At 43.5% G+C, this 17,873-nt stretch overlaps 1 pseudogene across 1 annotated transcript; it reads right to left on the bottom strand.

Annotated features, from left to right (window-relative positions):
- Nucleotides 1-6,198: 6,198 nt before the first annotated feature.
- LOC308381963 lies at nt 6,199-9,861 on the bottom strand (annotated as a pseudogene). Its single transcript has 2 exons — nt 9,778-9,861; nt 6,199-7,951 (listed from the first exon to the last, which is right to left on the bottom strand). The product of its transcript is annotated as an uncharacterized misc_RNA (transcript).
- Between the last annotated feature and the right edge of the window lie 8,012 nt (nt 9,862-17,873).

The raw sequence follows: 17,873 nt of genomic DNA, 5'->3' as shown, positions 1-17,873 counted from the left end.
CTTGTCATGGCACATGTGTCGTACAACATTTCCAATGTAATGTCAGCGTATGTAGAACACTGTAGTAATGCAGATGATAAACATAGGCATGGCTACAGGCACGCATCGATGATTTAGTTTCTGATTATGAAAGCAGATTTGTTGTTCCAGCTGTAAACTGCACAAGCAAAGCAAGACCTAATTGAAGATATGATTGGTCTCTTTGACGCAGCTAATTCTCTTGACAACATATACAGTCTTACTGGACAATCTCAATATTCAGCAGGGTTGGCAAATCAGAACGCGACTGGTTTTCAACACTTCACTAATAGCAACAACATTTTTTAATCAAAGCGGTTAAATCCGAGGCGCTGGCGCCTCTAACCGATAGTCACCCAAATATTCAATCAGACCCGTACCATCGAACGTGCCTTAGTCTGCAGAACATATACACAGGACTTGTTCACCACTGCCAGGCAAAAAGTATCACAAAGGATCTGTGCCTGCGCAAGTCACCTAGACATGCTTAAGGGATCATTGGCATCCTGGATCTGCATAGGTGGCTTGCGTCTGAACAAATCAAAAAATATCCAGTATTCAAAAATGGGAACATTAAAGATGTATACAGAAAGTGAATATACCGGCTGCATAGGGTTCTTGGCTGCCTTTCTTTTAAGTCACCCTGAACAAGTCTTTCTCAATTCTACCCCCAAACGTTCAATAGGACTAGTGGTAAAGAATCAAGTATTGCAATGAGATCACACAATAGAATAGATGACAGTGAGAAGGACTGAGACCTTGTTTTCCACTCTGACTTATTGCCATGAGATATCATGTTATGTTGTATGTACCTGTATTACTTTGCAACCTTTCTCCTTTAATGGTACTTAATGCATGTACAGTCACTCCATGGAGATGCTGATGCCATTCAGGGGTCACGCACACAAGAGTGTATCCTCCGTGAGATGAACTCCTTCCCTATGGAGGTCTGACCTGCCCAACAAACAACAGTGTTGTCTGGAGGTAACCGAGGACTCCATGGGGCAGTTCAACTTTCTAAAAAGAGTTCCACTGGACATGAATGTTTCTCCCTAGGGGGGAGGACACCTTTTGTGAGGAAGGTATGCAGGCTCTTACTAACACCATGAGCCTGGTGCAACAGGTCAGACAACAGACCAAATACCTCCTGAAACCTGGATCAGGGGTGGTACTCAAACGCTTCATTCATGCCCTGAAAAGGGACACAAAGACATTTTCATTCTCAGACAATTACATACATCAGCAACAACAAGTGAAAATTGGAAGAGCCATCCTGCCACAGGCAAAACTGCCCGAATGACTCCTATGGGGTCATGTTCATATTTGACCCCAATGGGGTCAAGGGGGGTCTGTAAGGAGGAAATGGCTCTTTGAAGTGGAAAATCACAGATGGCATTATTCCTCTGTTATTTAATTCATTTGGTGGGGCTGGGTGTTGTTTTATGGTGCCCTGTTGTGCTGGTATTGTGTTGATCTTCCCAGCCCCCTGCAGAGACTCTTATCTCAGATCTCTGTTCCTGTTTGTCTCAGTGTAAATTGCTGAGGTCAAACTAGGAACAGGATAATGAGGATGAGAGGGTCAAACTTAATGTGATATTAGAAAGTGATTTCTGCATGATGTTTGGACTCATTTTAATGGTCTCAATGCGAGTGGGAAAATGGTCTCAGTTCTACAGCTGTATATATTAAGGAAAACATAGTTAACAGAGACTTGATCATTTTGGCCTCTGTGAGAGGGCGAAGATGCCCCTGAATAGAGGGGGAGGGAATTCCCTCCATTTGGTTGTTAATGTGTGAATCTCATCTTGAGAAACATCCTGTTAAGGGGGGTTATCATTAGGTTTAGATGCAGGACGAAAATGGGTATTTAAGGGTAAGACAGACAAAGCTCTTGGAGTCTTCTGTCTTCAGATCTCCCTCACACACGTGTGAGTATAGTCATTTCGCAGCAGCTAGGTATGTTCATGTTCTTTAAGTGTTTTTATGTTTCGTGTAGTATTGTAGACTAAGTATTCTTTAGGTTAGCTTTAGTTCTTCATTTTCATACTTGATTGGATGTACTGTAATTAAGTAACTTGTGCTTGTTATAATAAATTATTATATTCTGACCCACTTTGCCCTCTTAAGAAATTCTTAACTAAGAGAAGTACTCTCAGGTACGGTGTTTCCACAGAAGTCGAACTAGAGGTGGCTCCAGACCCACAGTGGCCGAAAGCGTAGCGTAAACCTGCGAGGCAACTGGCTATCCTCACCTGGGCTAGACATGTTCTACTGAACTGTTAGTGGTATTATATAGTGAGGGTTTACCGAACAGCCTCTGTTCTAGATTGAATGGTTATACGGGATCGCATTACAGTCAGGCACCCGTCCCTGGACCAGGTCAACTATGTCAATCAGCTGTGGCATTATCCTAAGCGACATTAGTCCGAGACAAAACCAGTTATTAAAAAGTAAGGGAGGATTTCATATTACAGACGATAGGTGTACAAATAAATGAGTTGGAGATCAGCCTACACAAACCCGGTATTTATATGCATTCTAAGTAGGGAGCTATGACTGAGCTCCCCAAAGAGTGGGGTCAGACAAGAAATGGAGTCAGATAAAAGGTATTGTGCTGTAATAAACTGTTACATTTTCAGTGAAGTAAAGCGAGAGAAGAATTCACTCAAAGCCTTCCAGACGGCCTTTCCCTCTTTGGTTAGGTATATAAAATTAACGTCTTACACAGGTATACGGATTATACCCACTTATTTTTCAGTCAGCATTGGGTATACCCACTTCTCAAAACAGAGTGTTTATCCTGTGCTGTATGAATAAATAAAGAGTATACCCACTTCTCCAGGGACCACTACACCACTATGAATGTCGATATGTAATGGTATGGTGTTATTGAAACTTACTACGTGTAAAAAAGACTAGACATTGAACGTTTATTATTTCAGGTAGGCGCATACCTACGTGACAATAAATCTGTGTCTGTTTCTGACTCGAGTCTAAAGTTTCTAATGTTGCCTCGGGCTCCTTTACGTGAACATAATTAAAACGGCACATAAGTCCACTAAACAATTCCCGATTCGCACGCTCCAGTAACAGAAGAGAAATACCCCAGAGGAGGGAGGAATGATAAACCAGGTACTTGGTCGCACCGACGAGCTAGAACATTACCAGCAAAGGTGGCTAAGCGGTTAGCAACAGCACCATTAGGTACAAAGTACCATTAACCTGAAGAGCGCAGGTTCGAATCTCGCGAAGCTCGCGTAAAATCTACCTGAAAAGTCACAGGTTAGATTAGATTGCGAAATGACTGTCTCGATATCAGAGTAAGCCCGACTCTGTATAATCACATGCCAAAAGTGAATCTCAAGAACATTACAGAGAGGAAGCTTCGGAATATGAGTGGAACAGCGTCGAAAGAACATTGCAACCCCTGAACTCTGAAAATGAAAGGCAAAGCAAGAATCGTGAAATCCCGAAATCAAAATCCTAAAGACACTCTGAAAACGGTGAGCAAATCAAGAAATGTGATAACCCCGGAGCAAAACCCCAAAGACAGAATATTAATTCAATTATTTTAATTTCGTTTTTATGGGGCAATAGCTGTAAATGAGAGGGGATAAGTTTTGTCAGTTGAAAGCTGACCTATAGACAGAATCTCATTCCGTCTCATCACAAGACGTTTTAATTCAATTCCCCCTCGTTTTCAACCAATGGCTGCAGCAGGGTGTGTGTGGCTAGACTGCTGACAGTCAATATGCTAATAAGAGCATTTCGCACCTCTGTCAGCGGGAGATGAGAATGCTAAACACATCGGCCCCCCTCCCCTCGCAGGTTCCTTCCCGGGAATTTCCGTTCGTATGCGGCAGACGGATATTTCGGGGGAATGTCCGCGATCAGCCAGGAATGGTGATCATTCGCGGCTGTATCACAGCGTTTACGGGCCCGATAATCTTGCTTTTCGTGCAGTGTTATGTGCTGAATGCGATGTGAAGGAAGATGTTGATCTTGCACTTTTTAAATGTAAGAAAAATAATGAGCTCAAAGGAAAATGGCAAGAGGTTGAAGCTGAAAATGATAGGAGTATAAATGATATTCTAGAGGAACAAGGGATGCAATCAGACCGAATCAAAGCTCTTATTTTGTTTCTGAAAGATTCAGGCCTAATGAAAAGAATCTAATTTAATTATTTATTTACAAATTTTCTTTTTATTTTATAATTTTATTTTAATTTTTATTCTTATTTTTATTTTATGATTTATGAACAATAGTCTAGCCTTACCTGAGTCCCTTTACACACTCCTGTATAGTAGGTGGCGGTATACGCAAATATCGTTGTAACCCGCCAAAAACAAGAAGAAGAAGAAGAAGAAGTGGGAGAGAAAAGGGACAATGGTGGATGAAGGTGCAGTTTGGCATGCTGTACGTCTGCCTCTGTGCTAGTTTTATGTGTCCTGTCTGGGCCTGCCTGTATGCCTGTCTGTGTGCCTGATGATTTCACGGAGGAGCGGTAGCTGTTTTCCCAGTTCGTGATTGGGAGGAAGAGGCAGTGACAGCTAAGCAGATCATTGTCGACTGGGCTATACACTGCACAACTGGAGCTAAGGTCCAAACCGTTTCTCTGCTGTGCTGTCCACCGGATTTACTGCCAGATTCCTGCTTCCCTGGACGCTGACACGGAGCAGTGGGTGACGTCACCAGGACCGTGCCCAGCAGAGGGAAGTGGCATCACAGGGAACCACTAATGGACAGTTTTTTTTTTTGTTTTCTTTTATTTGTGGGGATTCGAGGGTCGATCCCCACTCTTTGAACTTTGTTGTCGTCTGTTTTGTGTGTCTGTCTCCTTGCCCCCCCCCTGTATTTCCATCACCATTGGTGGTCCCAAGTCAGTGGGTTGCGAGTTGGGCTAGGTTCCTGCGTAGGTCTTTGCAATAGTTTGCAGTGCCCCAGTAGTTTAGAGTGCAGTGGAGTGCCTTCACTTTCCCTTGCAGTGACCTAGCTAGACTGTTTTGCATTGCCTGATGGTTTAAGGTTGTTAATGTGGACCATGTGTGTTGAGTGACTTGTCCTGCTCTGGTCCCAAGCTTATGCCCACCCCCATTGATAAGGTGAGGGAGGTTTCTTGCCCCATTAGGGCTGAGTAAGGGAGGGTGTGGGAGACCTTGTACATGTGGCTCGGTGGGGGGAAGAAATAAAGATATTTATTTTTAACCAAACTGTCCTGGTCTTCTGTGTGGAGTAGGGTGTGGAGAGGTTTGTTTTATCCACTTGTGTCGTGTGGAGTTGAGGGTCACAGTTTAATCTGTGACATTAGTTCATCTATCTATAAATCCAGAAATGTCCGTGTGTCAGTCAGTCTGTCTAGGGCGTATCTCCCTGACGTTAGTTACGTTAGTTATGAGATTTCAATGAGAGAGGTTTTCCGATGTATTAGTGTCCCGATGTATCTGTTGTAATTCGTGTGTACTTTGTTTTCTCATTATTGCAATATTATAAACCTCAGTCTGCATTTACCCTGGCTGGGAGAGGCTGTCATTCCGAAGATACTGTGTGTGATCGCCTTTGCTCTGTGTTTATTAAACCTGTCAGAGTGTATGAATAAACGGCTGGGTGCCAATCAAAATCACAACGCAAGAGTGGAGTACTACACCGCTACAAATGGTAGGCTTTCAGATTGTCCATTGCTTTCCCATCTGTTGCTATGGAGTCCACGAAATACGCGCAAATCTCGCTGTAAGTTATGTTGGGCCACGTCGTCATGTTATCCTCCCAGTTCTGCACTGAACAACAGCTACACCTACGTCTGCTAACACTACAGAATGCATAATTCCTACGGGCACTGCACTAGTTACAGTAAAGCAAGTATTCATTTCCACAGCAGTTTGCAAATTGAAATGTATGCATTTATTAAAATCAAATTTGAAAAGCTGGAATTAAAAGTGTAATTACTAAATTTGAGGCAGTAAAACCACACATTCTCAATCAAAATATGTACAGAGCATTTCAAATCATTGGAATCATATTACAAAGACACCCAGCAAATCTTTTTTTGAGCTTAAAGCAGCGCTTTAGGAGATTCTGACTAAAAGAAAACCTAACCAAAGTCTTTGTGCAAGAGAGTCTTCATCCTAGCAGGTGTAAGAACTGACTTTAGATTTCAGCCCTGAGAAAACATACAGTCGGGAGAACAAGCAGCAGGCCTTCTGTTTAATAGTTAACAAACAAAAAGGACAGATCTCCTGGAGCAGTGTCAAGCATTTCCGATTTAAGGCTTTTGTAAAACGGGCTAGATGACTAAGTTTGACTTTGGCCGCTGGTGCAAGTCTCTACTATCTTTCTTGTTCTTCTTCCAGCAGGCCACACCCAAAATGGCAGCTACGAGAACAGTCGTGCAGACCACTGCGATGATGATCCAATTGGTGACCTGTAACTGGCTCGAACTACCCTCTTGTTCACTGTTAGTGTTCCCTTCCTGGTCTGGCTTTGTTGTGGAATTGGTGGCGGGTAGGGGTGTGCTCTTCCGTGGTGGGTGTGTGTGTGGTCTTCTCCTCTTTTCTGTCGGGGTCACAGAGTCTGTCTCAGTAGGGCCTTGGGTTGTTGGCTGGATAAGAAGTTCATCTGATAGGTCTCGAATGACATAGTCCAAGAGTGGTGGTGGACTCAGGCACACTAAAGAATCGCAGCTAGGCACTTTCTGGGGAAACAGTTGCACCCAGTCCCTGAGAGGAATAATGTCCTCGTCACATTTCCAGGGGTTCAAAGTCAGAAGCACTTCATCCACAACCTGGAGAGACTCCAAAAAGTCTGGGTCTAGATTTTGGAGAGAGTTATTTCGCAAATCCAGTTGGTGTATTCGAGACACACCATGCAGAACATCCCCAGAAATCGACTCGATGTTGTTGTGTTCCAAAGAAATGTTGGCTAGCTTAGGAAGCCCACTGAATGTGCCCTTCTTGATATGAGTGATGCGGTTGGTGTGAAGAGACACTTCCCTCAACTTGGCAAGGCCATTGAAAGCACCAACAGAGATGGACTCAATTTGGTTTCGGCTGAGCACCAGAAGTTTCACGTTAGTCAGATTGCTAAACACATCGTCTTCCAAGGTGCTTAATCTGTTATCATAGAGCCACAGGTCTTCAACGAGCATAGGTCCAAAAGTGCCACGAGACAACGTTTGCAATTCGTTGTCATGTAGGGTAATTCTGGTAAGGTTGGGTAGGCTTGTAAAGATACCCTCAGGTAGCTCAGAAATCTTGTTACTGGATAGAGTCAGGGTTTGAAGTTTCTAAAGATTAGAGAACAAGTTTGGTGGTAGTTGAGTGATGTGGTTGTCCTGCAGTGCCAAGGCTTTAAGGTTCTCAAGGTCATCAAACGTGCCTGCTGGGAGCTCCTTAAGGTGGTTTTTGTTCAGCCGCAGAGAACTGAGCAGATGAAGTCCACTGAAGGCATTATCTGGCACTGAAGTCAACTGGTTTTTGCTCAGATCTAGATACTGTAGTCCTTTAAGCGGTGTGAGCAGAGAAGGAGGTAACAACTGTATGTTGTTCTCATTCAAAGTCAACGTTTGCATCGAATGTAAGGAATGGAAAAGGTCTTCAGGAAGGGACACTAGCTGTGTACCCTGAAATGCCAGGTTCATCAGATTAATGGTCTGGTCAAAAGTATTGTTCAGGATTTCTTGGATTTCTGTGTCCTTTACAGCAAAGGTTTTGAGAGACTTTGCAAAGTCCTCAAAATCTGCAGGTTTCAGTAAGGTGATGTTTGTGTTTGAGATGTACATGGTATTTGTGTCAGAAGGGACGGTCGATGGAAACTGTGCGATTGTCCGACCTTGACAGAGGACTTTACTCTCCTGGCAGTTACATTCCAATGGGCACGCTCCAGTCACAGCACTAATTGCCGAAATTAGCACAAAGTAGATTTGCAGATCCATTGTGACCTTAAAAAGAGAACAGTTAAATGTTATTTTCATTTTTTTAACCATTTATTGATATTAACAGTTTTATTTTCCATTAACAGCCAAGGGTGAGGTGACAACTCTTCTCACTGGGTGAATAAAGTTTCTTTGCTTGACTGTATGGGGAACCCTCAAGAAAGATCTAATCATTAAACATGTATTCCAATGACCTTAACTCTAAAGCATTTGAACACCTTTGTCCACAAAGCAATAGGAAAGTTATCCCAATGCTATACTCTATAAATGCCTCATAACCGGTAATGTACTTGATCATTTACAGCAAACCCTTTACAGAGATCTCAAAGAAGTCACAAATCGTTCAAGGAGTACATATTCGTATATCCAACACTTATACAGTATTTTAAAACAAACAGCTGTATCATATCTCAAGGTGTAGCTGTTAGAATCACCTTGGCTCATTTTGCCTTGCATTCATTTTAGAACTGAAACTGAAAAACAAACATAGGTTTCTGGCCTTGGCCCAAGGTAGCTATCTATCATGGAGGATGAAAGGTTAATTTCATGAGGCAAAGCGTCCGATGGTCTCAAAATGGTCAAAATACTCTGAACCATGAAATTCCCCAATTCTGTGTCATCTAGCCATAAATAAAAAACAATGCACTTTCAGGTTTTTCCTGCATGCATTTTCGTGCATCAAAAGTAGTTATCATCAAGAGATCAAATGTCTCAGGTGGTTCAAAGTTCGTCTCTAGAATAGGCAATGCAATACACCTGCATAAAGAAATGTATTATATGCACAGGCATTATCTTATAATGTGTGACACTAAAATGAATCTCATTAGTCAATGTAATGAGGAGTAAGGAGATTGATTTGTCGGTTATCGTTAATGTATATATCCATTTTAATGGTGTTGACCGGTATGAGGCAGAGTTAAGTGTTTGTGTTTGTTACACTATCATCATTCAGGACGTGTTTCTGACTCTGCCACTTCAGCCAATTAAATGACAGCATTTTGTCTCGCAGGCTCGAGGGAATTGGAAAACTTTGTAATGTATTTTTCAATCTTTTGGGCGACGAACACAGTAGTGATAATAATATGAATGAGTTTGCAAATATATTGTGCACATTCTTTCCCCTCAAATTAACAAAATATTGGTGGGGACTTTTTGGTCTTTCCCAAACTTTGGTCGTGACTAGTCCCTACCAACCCTATGCAAACCTACGCCCTTGTGAATATGCCACCCTGCCTCTTTCCGACCCTTCGCCTTTGAGGTTACGGATCTATCGACAAAGAACTCTCTCACACTTGCGTATCCTTTCTATCTTTGTGTGCTTATTACTCTTTCGAGTTGGTGAGTTGGATTTTTCCTTACTAGCTCTGAGTGCTGCAAAGATATTTTACGCTTAAGCAAGTTGCGGTCCAGCTGGTGTCCACGCTCGTCTTCGACTTGCTAGTTCACTGTTGCTTAAAACGTGCTATGTTGACTAGCTCTTGCTAATTGTGTCTCTTTTGCAGATTCAAGATGTCCAGAGTCTATCCTGACTGTGGTCATGCCAGGGAGAAGGGTGACCGGCAGATCGCGCACATTTCCTTCAACAGGAGATAGATGCGTTACTCGTGAAAAGGGCTATAAGCGTAGTGTCGCCAGAGAATGCAAACTCGGGACATTACAGTAAATATTTCCTCGTCCCCAAAAAGGACGGGAATTATGGCCCTATATTAGATCTACGTATACTGAACAAGTCTCTCATGCCGCTGAAGTTCAAAATGTTAACTCCACGCCGGCTGATTCAGTTCATAAAGCCAAACGATTGGCTGATCACGTTAGATCTCAAGGATGCTTACTTCCATGTTCCGATTCATCCCAGACACCGCAGGTATCTGAGATTCGCATTCGGCGGAGTAGCATACCAGTTCCACGCACTCCATTCGGCCTCTCACTAGCTCCGAGAGTATTCACGAAGTGCGTAGAAGCTGCCATCGCTCCATTGAGAAAAATAGGCATTAGCTTATTCAACTACCTGGACGATTGGCTTCTCGCTTCTCGCTCAGAAGGGGAGGCAATGTGGGAGTGCCATCTTGTGGTAGCACACCTGTACCGCCTCGGATTTGTTCTCAACAAGGAGAAAAGCTTGCTGCGTCCTCAGCAGACGGTGCCTTTCCTGGGCATGACAGTAAACTCTGTTTCAATGACATTGTGTCTGTCGCCAGCACGAATAGAGGCTATCAGAGATTGCGTGCAGATGTTCAGACTAGGACAGAAGGTTTCATCCCTTCGCTGTCAGAAGCTCTTGGGTTTGATGGCAGCCGCAGCAGTGGCACGCCCCCTCGGGATGCTTCAGGCGCGTCCATTCCAGGCGTGGTATCTGTCATTGAAACTCGACTCCGCCAGAGACAAGTTTCGCTTGATCACGGTGAATCGCAGATGCTGGCAGGCCTTGGCCGTATGGCGATCCCCGCATTTCCTCTCGGATGCGGCTCCGCTCGGTGCAGTAGTGAGCCGCGTTATCGTCACCACAGACGCCTCCACTACAGGCTGGGGTGCGATATGCGAAGGATATTCTGTGAACGGGCTCTGGTCATCAACGCAAGCCACGTCACATATAAATGTGTTGGAACTGCGAACGGTGTTCCTAGCGCTTCGACACTTCATTCACATTCTGGGCGGGCGTCACGTTCTCGTCAGAACAGACAACATGTCCACCATGGCCTACATAAATCGCCAAGGAGGGGTGCGCTCCCCTGCGCTTTATCATTGGGCGAGCCGTCTACTCCTGTGGGCAGCGAAGCGCATTCGCTCTCTCAGGGCAGTGCATATACCAGGCCGTCTCAATTACGGAGCCGACCTTCTGTCGAGGGGCAACCCTCAAGCGGCAGACTGGTGCCTTCACCGTCAGGTGATCGACCAGATTTGGCTTCGGTTTTACAGGGCACAGGTGGATCTGTTCGAGAACAGAGAAAACGCCTGCTGCCCTCTGTGGTTTTCGCTGGGGGGCGACAACCCTCTGTTAGGCGTAGATGCGCTGAGCTAGCAATGGCCCATCATGCGTCTTTACGCATTCCGTCCGATTCCTCTGCTACATCAGGTAATCCGCAGAGTGGAAGAGGAGGGCTTGGAGTTGATATTAGTGGCGCCCCATTGGCTCAATCGGCCATAGTTGGCGGATCTAATCAGACTGTCAATGCAGCCTCCGTGGGAGCTCCCTCTGCGCAGGGATCTCCTCTCACAGGCTCACGGGATGGTTTGGCACCCCAGGCCGGAGCTGTGGCAGCTCAGGGCCTGGCTCCTGAGAGGAACAGGCTCTTAGCGTCAGGCCTGTCGGATTCTGTGGTGAATACTATACAGAGCGCTCGGGCGTCGTCTAACCGATCACTGTATACGCTCAAGTGGCGCATGTTCGAGCGATGGTGCGCTGCGCGTCAGCACGACCCTATTGATTGCGCCTTGGGCATCATCTTGGAATTCTTGCAACAATTGTTTGATGAAGGAAAAGCTGCTTCTACTATCAAAGTGTATTTAGCAGCTATTTCCGCCTGCCATATTGGCATTAACGGCAAATCTCTGGGTAATCATCCATTGGCTTCGCGCTTTATGGCTGGAATAAGGCGCCTTAGAGTGCCTGTCAGTCACCTATTGCCTTCTTGGGATTTGCTAGTGGTGTTACGAGCGCTCACGGGTCCTCCGTTCGAGCCTCTAGAAACGGTGGACTTGAAGTTTGCTTCTTGGAAGACTGTGCTGCTCTTGGCACTGGTGTCAGCGAAGCGCGTCGGTGACATGCAAGCTCTGTCTGTCAGCCTGTCGTGCTTTCAGTTTTCGATTGCCGGGGACAGGGAAGTATTGCGGCCTAACGCAGCATACACACCCAAAGTAGTGACAACTCCGTTTCGTAAGCAGGTCATTGAGTTGGCCGTACTCTCGCCCCCTCCTTTCGCATCAGCGGAGGAGGAGCGCTTGCACAAACTCTGCCCAGTGCGCGCTCTACGCATTTATGTAGAGCGCACTGGTTTATTCAGGCAATCGAATCAATTATTCGTATGCTTTGGTGCAAGCGCCAAAGGCAAACCCCTGGCAAAGTCGAGCCTCTCCCGGTGGCTGGTGGAGGCTATCACTTTGTCCTATACAAGTTTGTCATTGGAACCCCCAGAGAAGCTTCGTGCGCATTCTACTCGTGGGGTTTCGTCATCCTGGGCCCTGTTTAAGGGTATGTCAGTGGATGACATTTGCAAAGCTGCAAGCTGGAGCTCTCGCCACACCTTTATTAATTACTACATGTTGGATGTGGCGGAGCCTGGTTTCCTGCAGAGCTTGTTGCAGGCGAGTGATCTGTGATCATATGCAACATGCGATGTTTTATTATCTGCATGGCCGTCTCCCTTTATGGATTAAAGGCGGATGGCGCAGATGGGTGTAAGTATTCATAAGCATGGGATCAGTGGTCCCGTTTTTTCTCTTATATTGAATCCTTCCCCGTTATAAGCACACTGCCGCCGCCACATGAACCTCTATGAGGGCGAGGCGACTGAGTTGGCGTGTGTATACATATATTGGCCGACACTGTTGCACGCGGGATTAGACACGGTCCCGTCAATCACATCGCAGTCCTGACTGCGATAGGGAAAATCTCGGTTATAGATATAACCTCCGTTCCCTGAGTTAGGGACCAGATGTGATATGGTTGCGTGCACAGTGCGTGTGTTATTCTGGAGGCTCAAAGGCTCAGAGTCTTCAGAGGCAGGGCGGCATATTCACCTTCAATATATAGACTCCTGAGGGGGCGGGCTCAGGGTGGTGATTTGCCGCAATTCGGCCTTCCGGCGTGAATAGAAAGTACTTTGATTGGTCAATGAACAGGTCATTTCCCGTCAATCACATCTGGTCCCTAACTCAGGGAACCGAGGTTATATCTATAACCGAGATGTTTTCTGTTGTTTTACCATGATTTTTCATTTTTTTCATCACCAATTTTCCATAGATGAAATGTCAGGTTTATGTTTATCATTTGCATGTACTTGTTTGGAGGGAATTGTTTCGAGTAGCCAAAAAACTACATGAAACATGGAATTAGTCCATTTCAAAAGTAAGTGAACCCCCAGCTGAATTGGTAAAGTCAAGCAGGTAACAGATTCGGTGAAACATATTTGGGTGCTTAATTAGTCAATTAAGCAAACCGATCAACTGAGACATCCTTAGGGAAAGGTTTGGGCAACACAGATTAAAAGAGAGAGGAAACCAACCAAACTACTGTAGTGCCAAGGTGTACCCTAACATTTCATCTATGGAAAATTGGTGATGAAAAAAATGAAAAATCATGGTAAAACAACAGAAAACTCTTAGTGCTCAAGGGGTTCACATACTTTCAAGTGGCACTGTATATATACAGTATGTTCTAATATGCTGCTGGGTAGATAGGATTATCAGTGGTATCACTGGTCATTTCCCCTTGAAAGTGTGAAGAAATGTTGAAATAAATGTTTCCTGTGCTGTGTAAGCTATATCTACCTTGGCTTTTAAATAATTCAGACAGATGTCCACATTAATTTGGTAGGCACAGAAGAGATAGATAATGCATGATTCAATATGCAAATAGAAAAATATTGAAACGAACTGCTCTCTGTCATAGGGATAGACTTTGTAGCACTGTAGTTTGTGAAAGTTGTCCAACATGGACAATTTCCAAAATGTCTGCTAGATAGAGTTTTTCGCCCCAAAAATGGTTGTCTAAATACCTAGCTGGTTCTGGTTACTGAGGTCATACTGAGATCATTAGTTGGCATTATGACTCATGCCTGTACAGAGCCGCCCATGTTTTTCTCTCTGAATAAGAGAACTTCCAGAATGAAAATGAAGGAACAATGGACATTTTAGGAGACACGCAAAACCTGGACATGGATGAAATTTTGAAAAGCATAATCTCAAAAACATTTCCAGTCGTACATTAGCTGCTGTGATTTTTTTTTCTGTCACTTCTGGAAGCCCTGGAGCATGAATGTTACAATAAAAAAACTCACAACGATGCTTACTAAAGACGACAAACTGCTACTTGTGAGACTGACAAAGAAAATACAGTGGTAAGTTATGTACTGTCACACATCGATGAAAAGGTGAAGGAATTCCTACCATCAAGCTGGAGCAGATGTGTTGAGTGGAAGAAAAGGGTCCGTGATCCAGTCGTCCCCTCTGAACTGTGTGTGTGGTGTTTCCCTGGCTTTTAATAGTAAGCCCTGTGCATTAGTCAGACTTTAGTCACTTCCAGTCTCCCTGATTTCTATTTGCTGTACATCTGTGACAACAACCTTCTTCGTGACTGAGGAACAGAGTGAACTCTCAACAAAAGTTACCTCCCAATTCTGCTGTCTCCCACCCGTTCTCTCACTTTCGCTAGCTCCCCTCCCTGTTTCTCTCTTTCCCTCCCTCTCTCTCTCTGAAAACTAACTGTGTGGAAAGTACTGGTTGAGGAGGGCCTCACCCATCTGGGGAGGGGTGACTGGAAACAGGCTGGATGTGTGTGTGTGTGTGTGTGTGGCTGTTGCCATGCTGACAGCTGGCTTTTTAGTATTTTACACAAGCAGTGCTCATGAGTTATCTCGCTGTACCCATCGCACTGTTGTTTGGGCTGTGCCAGGAACACCATAAATAAAGCTAAGCCCCAGACCAGATAAAGAAGACACTTAACGCATGGCAGGTTTAAAAAATAACTAATAAGAAAAACTTTCAATTTACATTTTAGAGGGTAAATACTACTAAAAGGCAGACGCTATTAATTTCTGCATTTTCTTACCTCGGATTATTTCTAGATATCACCCTAATTTAATGTGGTTATGTAATCTTTCATTGGATCTGATTCCAAAAGCATTCAGAGTCAACTTTTTGAGTGAAAAACTCACTCACCTATTAAATCTCTGTCCAGCTTTATTTCCAAATGAAGTATGGTTTGCATTAGTTATACTGGCAGCCGCCTTGTAAGTAAAGAGTCCAGAGTGGGGGAGGCTGAACTGTGGTATGCAACATTGGCAAAGTTATGGCCTTGTAGGTCCCTGTTTTAGTAAAGCCTACAGTATCTCTAAAATAGTCCAGGCACGGGCAGAGGGTTCCTTGAACCTGCACTGGCATTTCTTGTATGAAACTGAAGCACCAATATTGCTGAATAGATGAGGCAAGGTGTCATCTATTTTAACATTCAGCATGCCTTTACAGCATTGAAGGTACAACCCTATGTACACAAACACATTTTTCTAACATTCATACAGTTTGTCAATATTAAGAAAATTAAAACACACAGTACCCTTCACAACTGTGTGAATTTCACAACGGTGTTACATTAATACATTTGAGGAACTATCTGTCCTGTCTATTTTACATCACACCTTACACAATCATCTGTGTACCAAAACATTTTGTTGGGGCATTTGCACAACTTTGTGAAGTATGGCTCTCTTAGACCTCTATATGAAATATTTCAGCGTTATTTAGTAAATTCATTCACGTCAATGCATTAGTCAGTATCAAACCACACTGCCATACTGACAAACTGACAAACAGACGAGACAAAAAAAACTATTTCAAAGACAAAGCCACAAAAATGTCTAAAATGTGAACATCTGAGCACACCAGCTATGTAGTGTACTGGATGTCTTTGCTCACAGAGTTGTTCATGTAGTGTACTGGATTATGTCTGTGCTCACAGAGTTGTTCATCTGTTTTCTTTCAGTCTTTGACTGTCACCATGTTGTAGATTTCATTATATCATGGTTTGGTTGAATTTCCTATTGTGATGCATCCTTTCGAACGTCCATTACATTTTGATATTTACACACCTAAGTTTTTTTGGCTGTATTGCACTTGCAGTTCATTGTGAAGTTTGAGTGAACCGTTGCATTGAGGCGGAGTTGTACATGTGGACAGATGGAAGCACACAAAGTAGCAACATGTTACTTACGTCTGTTACGTACCGTTACAGAACATTTGGTCTAAGAACCACAGTGATATTACAAAGATAATCCTCAACAGAATGCTGGGATATGCTACCTTGGCAACAGGAGGCATGGGACTAATGACAGGGCTGGCAGAAAGGAGTAGTTCCACATACAAGTCAGTTTTATTGATCAAAACATGAAAAGTATTTGCAAATTAACATAAAGCCAACATGGTATAAGCGGGATAATGGAGTTCACATTACCACCACGTGGCTTTACTACCTCAAATGTGTATACATGTCTGTTTACCAATCCATGCCATCCATTATCACTTACAGAATAAGTCAAGAAATATCATTCTTTAATTGAACAGAATTCTGGCATGAAAGCAAGCGGTTCAGAATAATGATGCATAGAAGCTCTCTGACCTAAACGTCCTATCTACTCCCCAAGGATATAGTTAGTCATCACAGAGCACGTAACAAAGTACAAGCATGATGGTAATTTCACCCACAGAATGAATTCCTTATCCACTCTGTAATTATGGAATTTTACAATCAAATGTAAGTTGTCAGTTGTATGGTCTTATTTCAACATAGCAACAGGGTAGTGGTGGGATCTGAGTATTAAAGTTGGCATATTTAAATGTGCCCTTTGAAGTATACACATTATAAACTTATGTCACTTTTTTACTAGTATATGTATTTAGTACATTGGATTTCACTCATTCACTTAGTTTGTAGCTCAGTGAGTCAAACAAGTTATGACCCATGCTCTTTTGATTTACCAAGTTAGCTTGCTATTTATGATTATTAGCCACTGAAATTTCCCCAGTTAGGATAGCAGTTACTTTATAGGCATAACGCTGTCAGAAATGCTTTTATGTCTATGAAATAACTGCCACTGTGTTATACAGCAATACTGAATATACTTTGACCAACTGTGGCCTTATAGTCAGGAAGGAGTAGTACCATCTAATCGAGATTCCATTCACTTGGAATAGTTTCTCAAGGAGCATGGCTGGATGTATAGTATCAAAAGTCTTGACTGCTGGTTTTGACAGGTCTGCAGTGTGTTTGGAATGTTTATCAGATATGTTTTTAAGTGGTCATTCTGGAATCAGAGCAAAGAAAAATCTCTTAATCACTATACATTTGTTTCCCTGCCTAATTTACCGGGGGGAAAAAGGAAAATAAAATTGTTCCATGAACCTTGTGATCAACCAGGAAACCTGTAATCAGCTAACCCATGCGTGTAAGGGAAGCATCTGCCTCTACAACCCAAAACAAAAATAAATGGCAAGTATGATTGCACGTCCCATACACACCAGCGGATACAGCATGTGTGATAACAGGACAACAATGGTTAACTCATTTGAAATAAAAAGGACTTCCGCATAAAGAACATACATTTATCTTTTAAAACTTTCTTTTTATTTCAATATTTGGTAATTTCTTGTAATAGTAGTTATGGAAGGTTTGGCTGTATATACTCATTGTCAGTGTAATTTAGTTATTGCTGTAGTTTCAGTGGTAGTTCAACACTATTTTAAGTAGATACAGCTAATGGGAGCACTTCAAAACAAAGCAAAGGAAAGGAATGTAGTACAGGCATATGACTGCTGGACCATCTCATTCGCTGCTATAGCGCCGTGCCTGTGTGATTCAGATAGAGCTTTATCTTTTTATCTGCTCTTTGTTCAGAAACGGTCTGTGACTCAGCCGCTGTGACACAAACAAAATTGACTGGTACATGGACAAAGTGTAGCATATGACAGAGAGGACAAGGAGAGCAGACGCAAGCTCATCTCAACCCTCTCATTTGTGTGTGTGTGTGTGTGTGTGTGTGTGTGTGTGTGTGTGTGTGTGTGTGTGTGTGTGTTTGTGTGTGTGTGTGTGTGTGTGCGTGTGCGTGTGCGTGTGCGTGTGCGTGTGCGTGTGCGTGTGCGTGTGCGTGTGTGTGTGTGTGTGTGTGTGTGTGTGTCTTTTTTGTGTGCCCGCTAAGCGAGTTCACCACGGGCGCCTGTG

Source organism: Sprattus sprattus (assembly GCF_963457725.1).
Source record: "Sprattus sprattus genome assembly, chromosome: 2".
Classification (NCBI taxonomy): Eukaryota; Metazoa; Chordata; class Actinopteri; order Clupeiformes; family Clupeidae; genus Sprattus; species Sprattus sprattus.
The sequence above is the reverse complement of the archived record's forward strand: the minus strand, read 5'-3'. Positions and strand labels throughout refer to the sequence as shown.